General features: G+C 37.8%; 1 protein-coding gene across 3 annotated transcripts in view; it reads right to left on the bottom strand.

Annotated features, from left to right (window-relative positions):
- The window catches only part of SOX5 (SRY-box transcription factor 5), a 1018333-nt gene that overhangs the window by 882067 nt on the left and 126140 nt on the right, over positions 1 to 10126 (bottom strand). For 2 of the 3 annotated variants that reach the window (XM_027771080.1, XM_027771084.1), the window contains exon 3: positions 567 to 620. The exons of the other annotated variant lie outside the window; for it this stretch is intronic. The gene's annotated coding sequence lies outside the window, so the exon portion shown is untranslated. The remainder of the gene's footprint in view (positions 1 to 566; positions 621 to 10126) is intronic. 3 annotated transcript variants of the gene reach the window in all.

Raw genomic sequence — 10126 nt, 5'->3', positions numbered from 1 at the left:
AACTGAAATGCAAGGAGGGAGGGAGGGAGGGAGGAGAGCGAAATGGGGAGAAAAAGAGAGAAAGAAATTGAGAGAGGAGGGATGGGGGGATGCTGGCTTCTGACTACCCTTGAGAGTTGTTGAATTATAGTTCTCTCCTGTCAGCATGAAGTGTGGCCAGTCCTGCACAAAGCCTCTCACTTTAAACACACACACAGAGCACGGACCAATGAAAGCTGCCATGTACAGTTACCCCGTTATTGTCATCTGCCTGCTGCATGACTCCCGGCTTTGCTATAATTATTAATTGCACTTGTCAACTGTCATTAATTCCTCTTTAGCATCCCTGTCTTTGAGTAATTAGACAGAACAGCCTCACTGAGCTCATTGTTTAGAGTCCCTTGAAAGAGCCCACTGGGCTTTCTGTGGAGAAAAGCATTAAGAATACAATAGAGCACTTCTGAGTTAACCCTTTGCCGGTGTGACTAGAAGGGAAGGGCTTTGCAGGTTTGGGTGGCCTGCTTGGGTCTGTGGGCATAGAAAGTCATGGCTAGATACCTTAAAAACAGAGCCTATGTTTTAAATACCTCTTTTCTGTAGAGCAGGAGTATCTCAGTTGATTGAGAAGTCAGAGAAAGGCCCTAGGAAAAACAAAATGTCCTAATTAGGGTCACTGAATTTTTAATCATTTTCTTATTTGATCTGACGCATTGTGTTTTAGAGCGACCACATTTTTCCCAAAATAATTCTTTTCTACATTTAGTATATGCATTTTTATCTGTGTATTATGCAAAGAGGTTTTCCAGGTGATCTTCGATTTCTCTTAAGTTATAAATGTTTCAGGACAGGATGGAAGTGCCATTGTGAATTTAGCCTGCCTCCCAGCCTCCCACACAAGGAGTCATTTGATAGTACTTTTAATTGTACAACTGGTGTTGGTGAGTACATTATTGCACTTTATTTTCAAATGTCCATACTGAGAACCAAGCCATAGCTGGCATTTGGCCAGTGGCCTCTGAAAGGTCTCTAAACGTAGCCAGTCTTATCTGATAAAAGGAAAAACAGGCTGTATTTCACGTTGGAGAAGTAACTCTATAGGAGAATGACTATGGCATGAAGAAGAATTTTTAAAACTGTGAAGCCCCAAAAGTCACAGTTATTTTATCACTATTGGCTTATAAAACCAAAGCCCTGTGACAATGTTAAATTTATGTTTATAGTTTTAAACTCTTGGGCAATGAGAAGGAAGTCTAGTTGAGAACACGAATTATTTAGCCGTTTTCTCATAACACTGTCAAAGTAATATGAAAAAGTTATCTGTTAAAAGCGCTCATAAAGTAAAGATTCTTGATCTAGCTATTGAAAAGGAAAATCACAAGAATTTCACTTGAAGACAATGAAGGTCCATGGAGTAGTGCAAAACAGACTAAATTTGATTACTCAGAATTAGTAGTTAGTTCCTGTGTTAACTACATAATTTTTTCAGATAACACGTGAGTACATTTTAGTGATATTTATTATTGTCTAGATATGTACTCTATGTACTTTATTTACTGCTCAAATCTCTGTAAAGTGGGTACTGTTATCTCAATTTCAGAGACAAAGTGACAACAAGTAGTTACAGAAGTTGTCCGTGACTGCACAGTCAGACAATGGCGGGCAAGGACGGGTGACCCATAGGCCCCACTCTTTTCCAGATCACCATTCCAGAGCTACGGCATTATCAACTTTACATTCCATTCAACTGGTGATGCATCTAGATTTCAGTAGTGTTCCCTACAGCACAAAATAAATTAATATATCTGAAACACTTGCCATAAAAAGTGTAACATATAAATGCATGCTCACTTGGATAGCACATATACTGAAGTTGGAATGATGAGGACAAGATCTGCATAGCCCCATACAAGGATGACATGCAAATCCACAAAGCATTGCACAGGTCTTTATTGAGTGATTCAGGCTCTCTCCCAGAGGTCATTTCTCACCTTTTCCCCAAAGAAATAAACAAAGCCATTTGCACCTTAAACCATAGATTCCCCCCCCCCAGGGACTTTGAATAGTATCCTATGCAATATGTCTTGTGGCACTAATTTACTTCTACAAGCATTGCAACATATTTCATTGGGATATTTTAACCTGCTAAGTGTATGTGTGTGTGTGTTTTGTGTAGTCAATGAAACTTTAAATAAGCAAAAGCAAAACATCCTATAAGTATCTAACAAAAAATTATTCTGGACATCTTAGAGAGTTGGCATTCAATGTGTGTGTGTGTGTGTGTATGTGTGTGTGTGTGTGTGTTTGTGTAGAGAGAGAGAGAGATAAAAAAATATGAGTATTACAAATGTTGCAGATTACACCAGCTATCCTTGGTCATGATTATTAATGTGTCTAAAAACTGGGTTAGAATAAGAAAAAATATACACGTATGCACAAGTACACACATACCTACACACACACACACACACACACACACACACTGAGCAATTAGCATAGTTCACTACATTGTTTACTGAGCATTTACTGCATATCTAGTCTGTGCTAAAAAGTATGTAAGGCACTGAGGAACGTTAAATAAACTATTGGGGCCAGCAGGTGGTTTAGTGCCTAATGTATTGGACTTCCACATAATCTGACCCCAGTTTGAGTCCCAGATGTGGCAGCTTCAAATTCATGCCATGTGTATGCATGCATGCCCAAGATCCCAAAAGGAGAATGGAGGAGAAGGGATTGCAGTGTGGCTATCCTCTCAGGGGGTGATTTCTTACTTTTGTCTCTTTGTCAAGCACACATGCCCTATAGCAAAAAAAGGAAAGATAGAAAAAAAAAAAAAAGAAACCAAAAAACAAACAAAAAACTCTCTTTTAAAAAAGTATAAATTATGATTTCTAACTAAAAAAAAAGTTTTCAGAATTTCCAAATACAGAAGCTTGAACACCATACAATTAACATTTTGCAAAGTGAAAATGGAAAAAAGTCAATGAAATATATTACATAAAAGAGCTAGGATTGATGACAGGCAGTTACTAAAATTTTGATTTACTAAAAGGAAAATTTTGATTTACTGAAAGGAAAACTTTCTAAGTGTTAGAGGTGTCCACAATGAATCAAGCTGATTTCATGAGTAATGAATACCCATCACTTTATACTTCCAAGTTCGGCGATGATCTACATAAAACAACGAGAGCGAATTTCTGCAGTAGATGAAAGATTGGATTAGCTTAAATACCAGCCAATAGCACCTTGCATATCTTAGATCTCTTAATTCAATGAAATAAAATTTCAGCAAGGAAGGAGAATTTATTTTTCTTTTTTTCTTTGTTAAGGTTTTGCTAAAGGGCCCAGGTGCTCACTGGAGAGACAGTGAGCAGGAAAGAGAAATCAACCCCAGGGGGATGGCCATGCTACAATTTCTTGTCCTCCACTCTTCTCCTGGGATTTTGGGCATGCATGCATACACGCCCAGAGAGACTGTCAAGCCGCCAGGTCCAGAAATCGAACCATAGTCAGCCATGTGGGAGTCCAGGACCTTAACCACTATGCCACCTGCTGGCTCCTTGCTTGTCCCTTATAGAGAAAACATCTTGAAGAAATTTGGTATGGAATCAAATATTGGAAGCTACATTGGAGATTGAAAAGTAATCATGACAGTGAAAAGAAATTTCAAATAGAATTGTAAGCAAATGGGGCCAGCAGGTGGTATGGTGGTTAAGGTGCGGAAGGAACTCCTACATGGCTAACTGCAAATCCTGGACCTGGTGGCTTGGTTTCTCACTTTCTCTCTCTCTCTCTCTGTCTGTCTTTTTCTGGTCAAATTAAAAATAATAACAATAATAATAATAATAATAAATAAAATTAAATAAATAATTCATTTAAAAAATTATAAGCACAAAGCAGAGGCATAGACATAATAAAATGGAAAGATAAGATTAAAAAGGCTCACCTCATTGACACGCATGGTAACTGGGGACCAGGGTGGAGGGAATGATATAATAAAGAGTGGAGAGAAGTAACAGAATAAAGGCTTTATCAGTGAAAGAGAGAGAGAGGCAAAAATCAAAGGAATATAACGAAGAGGTATTTTCACTGATTCAATAGTAAGATATGAGGTTGATGAGGAGAAGCATGATAGATGTAAGGTGAACTAGGAGATGGCTAGAATTTGGTAGTGAGTTGTTTGGGGAATGAAAACCTAGTGTTTACTACTAATTGTGTGACCTTAGATAAAGTTCTTGATCTTCTGCTAACTCATTATCTTTATTGTAGGGTGGTTAGAAGAGTTAATCCATGAAAAGCATTTAGAGAAGTGCCTAGCACATAATAACTACTCAATAAATGCTAGCTATGATTATTACAAGGAACCCATCACTAACCAATATATTTTAATTGGTGCCTATTGGGTATAAACATGTTAGAGAGGAAGAGAGGTCATTTAGGATGGCAGACTTTTCTGAAAGAGCTGCTCCAAAGTAGAAAGGACTTCCTCCACAGTGACTTTTTTCATTACAGTGTTTATGGTAAGGAGGGGAAGCCATCTATCGTAATTTCAAAAGAGGTTTTCTGCAAGGAATGGGAAGCTGCATGACATGTCTCCTCCTCTCTGTGTCTCCCAGTGAGCACATGTACCCTCTGGCCAAAAAACAAAGAAATACAAACAAACAAACAAATGTAAACTGTGGAAGTGTAGAGAAAATACTACATTTTAAAGAAAGAACAAAATCTGTATAGCTAAAGCAGGACCATACTTTAAAACCGTCTTTCATATATTCACTGTTTACCCTCTGTGGTGCTTCAATTGCCGTGACCAACATTTTTAGCCGAAAAGATGGTGGAGGGACTCAGCCTGAACAATTTGGGAGCACAGGAAACATTAAGGATGTTGTAGTATAGTATAGTACCCTTTGGTAGAATTTATGTACTTGGATTTATCATTGCTACCAACACTCATTCACTAAAAGCACTTACACAGTTTCTGATAGGGAAATTCTATTACATTTTACTTTTGGTTTCTTGAATTCCAAAATTCACCTCAACCTACCACCCAATCCAATGCCACTTCACACACTCCAGAGAGATGGTTTAGACACAGCATAGACTCAATATTGACCCATCCTCTATAGAAGAAAGAAGACAATATTATCTTATTCCTTACCAATTATGGACGAAATTATGCCTAAGCTCCTTGAGTTGAATTTAATGACCTGAAACTTACAGAGGTATGTATCACTAATATTTCTATGCCAAATTAAACTATGCAGTATTTTTAGTCTCTGTGCCTTTAAGCATACTTCCTCAATCCTCTCTTCATTCTCACTATTCAAGGCCTGGTCTAAAGACCATCATCTTAGCTATCAATGCCTCCTTAGAGTCTTACTTCGACTCCACAGTCTGCCTCCTTCATCTCCTGTCCGCATTATCTCTCCCTTATCTGACATATAAACCATGGCAGAGAATATTTAAGAACCTATGACATGGGCAGGTCTGTAGCACAGTAGTTAAGCCCTGTGCATGGGAGCCAGATCTTTCTAGTTAACCACAGTTCAAATTCTGTCTCTGATGACTTGAATTTGCTGGGTATATGATCCTGACAGGATCTCCTGGAGAACTGGAGGCAAAAGGATTGTAATATGGCCATGGCCACATGCTGCAAAGAAAAAGAAGGGAAGGGGTGGTATTAAGGTAAATATATTCCATAAATGTTCTTATCTTTGGCTACAGAGATTTCAAATTGGCACTAAGCTTATTAGCAGTGAATGACACAAGGGATGCTGATTAGTTATAACGACACAATACATAGGCATCATTAAATAAAAACAGACCAGTTGCTTAGGACAGCATATCTATGAAGAGGAGTCAGACCATTTCCTAAGTAGTCTCAGACTACATACTGTAGTTGTGATGAAACCGTTCTGCAACACAACTCTTAGTAAGCATCAGCCCACAGAGACAATGACACCACACTAAAGCATAGGTCTTAAAAACCACCCACAAGGGGTCATTAGAAGGCCATGATAGACACTCATTTTTTTCAGATTAGTTAGATTCTGAAGAAGACTTCAGAACATCTCAAAAGAAGTGCAAATCCCTCAAACCATCTTTCCTAAATATTGTTCATCCTCATTAGGGTTCTCCTAGAAGTTATAGGGCAATGAGTTTGAGATTGTCGTCTCTAAAAGAAGTGGAGTTCAGGTGCTCAACAAGGCCAGACATGAAACCAAATGCCCCTTAGTAGCTGGGCAAGTAGACACCATCTTGACAAGTGGTCTGTCTAACAGAAACAGCTTCTGGACACAAAGTACTCAGATGTGAGCTGTAATCCTTCCCATTCTGTCTTTCCATGGAGGGATAGACACATTTTTCTCACTCTTTCTCCACCTATAGCGCAGGACTTCGAACACTTTTTAAACAAATTAGTTACTTAATTCTATCTTTTACGATTATTATTTTTTAATTTGCTACAAGGCATGCAAACTCACCAGAGAGAAAGAGAAAGTGAGAAAGCAAGTCACCAGGTCTGGGACTCAAACCACAGTCAGCCATGCAGGAGTCCAGCACCCTAACCACCACACCTCTTGCTGGCCTCAACTTCAGACATTTTTAAAGCCGAGGATTTCAATTACTTATTGCTATATCTCTGCAGCAACCAGCATCGTGCTTGGCATACTGATGGAATAACTGTCTTATCACAATGCCTCTGCCTCCTTTCCCATCTGAGTCTGGACACATTTTCTGACAACATACTAGAGGACACAGCATAGGCAATACCCATAGTGGGGTTGCCATCAATAGACTGGAGGAACTTCATACATGGTCTCCAAAATGGCTCACCGAGTAAGTACTGAAAAGTAGATAAACAAGTAAAGAATGCATTAAACTTTGTTTCTGCACATTTTGAGTACTTTGTTCAAGGAGAATTGCAGCACACATTGAAATCAGGAAAATAGATTAAAACCCCAATTAATGAGCATCTCGGAGATGGCCCTGCAAGTGTTGGGTATATATTTAACTAAGATAAATGTGCTGAGCAATAGTTATAAACGTAGCAATTCTACTTTCACAGGACCATTGTTGCAAACTAGCATTTCCTCGAAGAAATTTTAAATCAGATTGCCCCTCTGGTCACATTCCTACACACTTGTACTTTTTAGTAGTTTTGCAGGCTGAATCCTCTTGAAATTTTAGATCATAATTCCAAGAGTTATTAGGTTGGAAAACAGCTTCTGGGCAAATGATGTTATTCCAAAAACTTTTTACACCAGAAATAATAGTTGGATTATTTCTGCCTCACAAATAGTCTTGAGGCTTGATTTTTAATGTAATTTGGGGTATTCTGAAATGTGTATTTCTTACTTTTAAATAATCATACTCTAAGACAAAGGTGAGATGAAAGGATAAAGATAATAAATACAACATTAAAATTTTTTTAATTTAACTTTATTATTATTATTTTAATTTAACCATTGAAAGACAGGCAGAGGAGAAAGCAAGCTACCAGATCTGGGACTTGAACTATAGTTGGTCATGTGGGAATCCAGTGCACCATGCCACCTGCCAGCCCCTATAATCATTTTTAAAAAGTTTAAATTTGTTCTTTTTCTAAACAGACTAACCTACTCTACTGTATTCCAATGGTATTAGATTTGATATTTGCTATTTATGGGTTTAAGAGTGAATTAACATACTGAGTTCTATTAAATTTATATAAGCATCTCTCTAAAACTGCTAGTCAATGTATAAATTTTGTTTTAAAAAAACAGTTTTTCCTATTGAAGAGTTATTTCTAGTCCTAAAATGAAAGTACTGGTTTGTCGGAAAAGTCATCTCATATTTTCTCTGTTTTTCTATGTGAAAATGCATCTTAACTTTTCCAAGGAGCCAATAGTTGTATATGAATTTTAAAGATAAAGTTGAAAAATGAAAATAAGTTCGCCCACCAAAATTCGGTTTTTAAATATCCATCTGAGATATGTTGAATAATGAAAGAACACAGAATTCATCTTCTAAACAAGTTTCTCGAGATTCAAATAGGTGTGTTTATGTGACAATTAATCAAGCATCTTTTTATTTTAATAAATTACTTCCTCTGGATCATTCCATTGCAATAATCATGTTTTTAATGAAGTATTTGGTTATGAAAGGGGAAAAGTGGGGGAAATGTGGGAAAACTTTTAAAAAATGCAACTACAGATACTCTGATTTTGTGGACCCAAATTATGCTTACGACAATGAGACAACATATTCATTATTTAAAGAAAAGTGACCAGAGGCCAAGAGGTGCATAGTGGTTAAGGCACTGGATTCCTGCATGGCTGACTATAATTTGAGTCCTAGACCCAGAGGCTTGAAAATCACAACAAATAAACAGATAAACAAACAAACGTTTAGTTAAAGCACACACACACACACACACACACACACACACACTAATCTCTGAGGATGACGTGCAGGGGAAGGTTGCCAGTTTGTATCTCCCTGAGTTTTTAGGGCACATGTGTGGCCGAGATCTGGGCTGGCTGAAGCATCAAGATCAGTTGGGAGTGTTGTATTTCTGTCTCTCTGTTTCTCTTACTCATGGAGTAAATACACTTAAGGAAAAAAAAAAAAAAAAAAAGGAGATATCTAGCAACAGTTGCTCCCACTAATGAAATCCTGTGCCACACAGGCTAGGGCCACATGGGAGTCCAGAGTTCAATCCCCAGTCCAATCTTAAGGCTGGGTGCAATGGCATGCAGTGGCACCCTCAGTGACTTGGAAGGCTGAGGTAGAGGGGTCATGAGCCTTAGGCTGATCTGGAAATCATACTGAGAACCTGCCCCCCAAAGAACAGGTGTGGTGGTACACACCTGTAGTCCTGGCTAGGAGACTGAGGCAGGAGGCTCTCAACATGGCAAAATCCCATCTTATAAACAAAAAAAAAAAAATGAAGAAAAAAAAAAGTCAGTCATCATTTCATGGTCTAGGTAAAGCCCTTCAGCATGTTCTTTTTATGTTTTTGTTCTATTCATGATACACACTTACATGTATGCATACATGTGCACATGTGTATGCCCATTCAACAAATATTTCTTTAATGTTAACGATGACACAAGTTCTGATCTCTTTTGGTTACAATACTATTTTAAATGAACTTAGTATTCAGATCATAAATACCACTATTAATTTAACTTTTAATCTAGAGCTCATTTTAATATATACATAGGTTCTTTTCAGTTTTGTGTTAATATAAACACTACACCCTTAGAGCTACTTATATATGGATGTATGTGTACATAGCTAAATATATATAAAAGTATATACATATATATAACACACACACACACACACATATATGTGGCAAATTCATAGAAATACAAGCAGGAACATTAGCAGTCTTAAAAAAAAACTTTTATGTATTTTAGTTTTACTATAGGGCACGTGTGTTTGCCAGAAAGAGAGAAAGAGAGAGAGAGAGAGAGGAGAGAGAGAGAAAGCACCCCTCACTGGGGGGGCCAGGCCATAATCCCTTCTCCTCCATTCTCCTCTTGAAATTTTGGGCATACATACGCATGTGCCCCGTGTGTTTTTCAAGGACTTGAACCACTCCATCGACCATGTGTTTTCTAGCTGCCTCAACCACCATACCACCCACTGGCCTCACATAAACAGAATTTTAACGTGCACAATGTGAATTAAATCTGGGCAGTAATAGGGTTGACTCCATTCACTGCAGTAAGTAAAAGTCCTCATCTTACTGAATTTCCTCCAGCATTGGTAATTTTAGCATTAATAATCTTTGCCAATTTCATAAATGAATTCTGATCTCACACTTAATTTGCATTACTTAATTACTTATAAAATCAAAGATTTTATGTTTATTCTACATTATTTCCTCTTAAGTATTTGTATTTTTCTACTGTCCTGCTAACTTCTAAGAAGTTTAATATTTTAACTGTATATGCTGAAGAGATGAAATTGCCAGTAATTTAACAATTTTAACAAAAATGGCAATTTATGGGACCAGCAGCTGGCATAATGGCTATGTCGCTGAACTGCAATGTAGTCAACCACGGTTCGAGTACTGGACCCGGTGGCTTATACTCACGCTGGGCGAGTGTGCGTGCATGCCCAAGATCCCAAGAGGAGAATAGAGGAGAAGGGATTGCAGCAT

The sequence above is a fragment of the Tupaia chinensis genome, unplaced genomic scaffold (assembly GCF_000334495.1).
Source record: "Tupaia chinensis unplaced genomic scaffold, TupChi_1.0 Scaffold000028_1, whole genome shotgun sequence".
In the NCBI taxonomy this organism is placed as follows: domain Eukaryota; kingdom Metazoa; phylum Chordata; class Mammalia; order Scandentia; family Tupaiidae; genus Tupaia; species Tupaia belangeri.
This window is presented reverse-complemented; position numbering and strand designations above follow the sequence as displayed.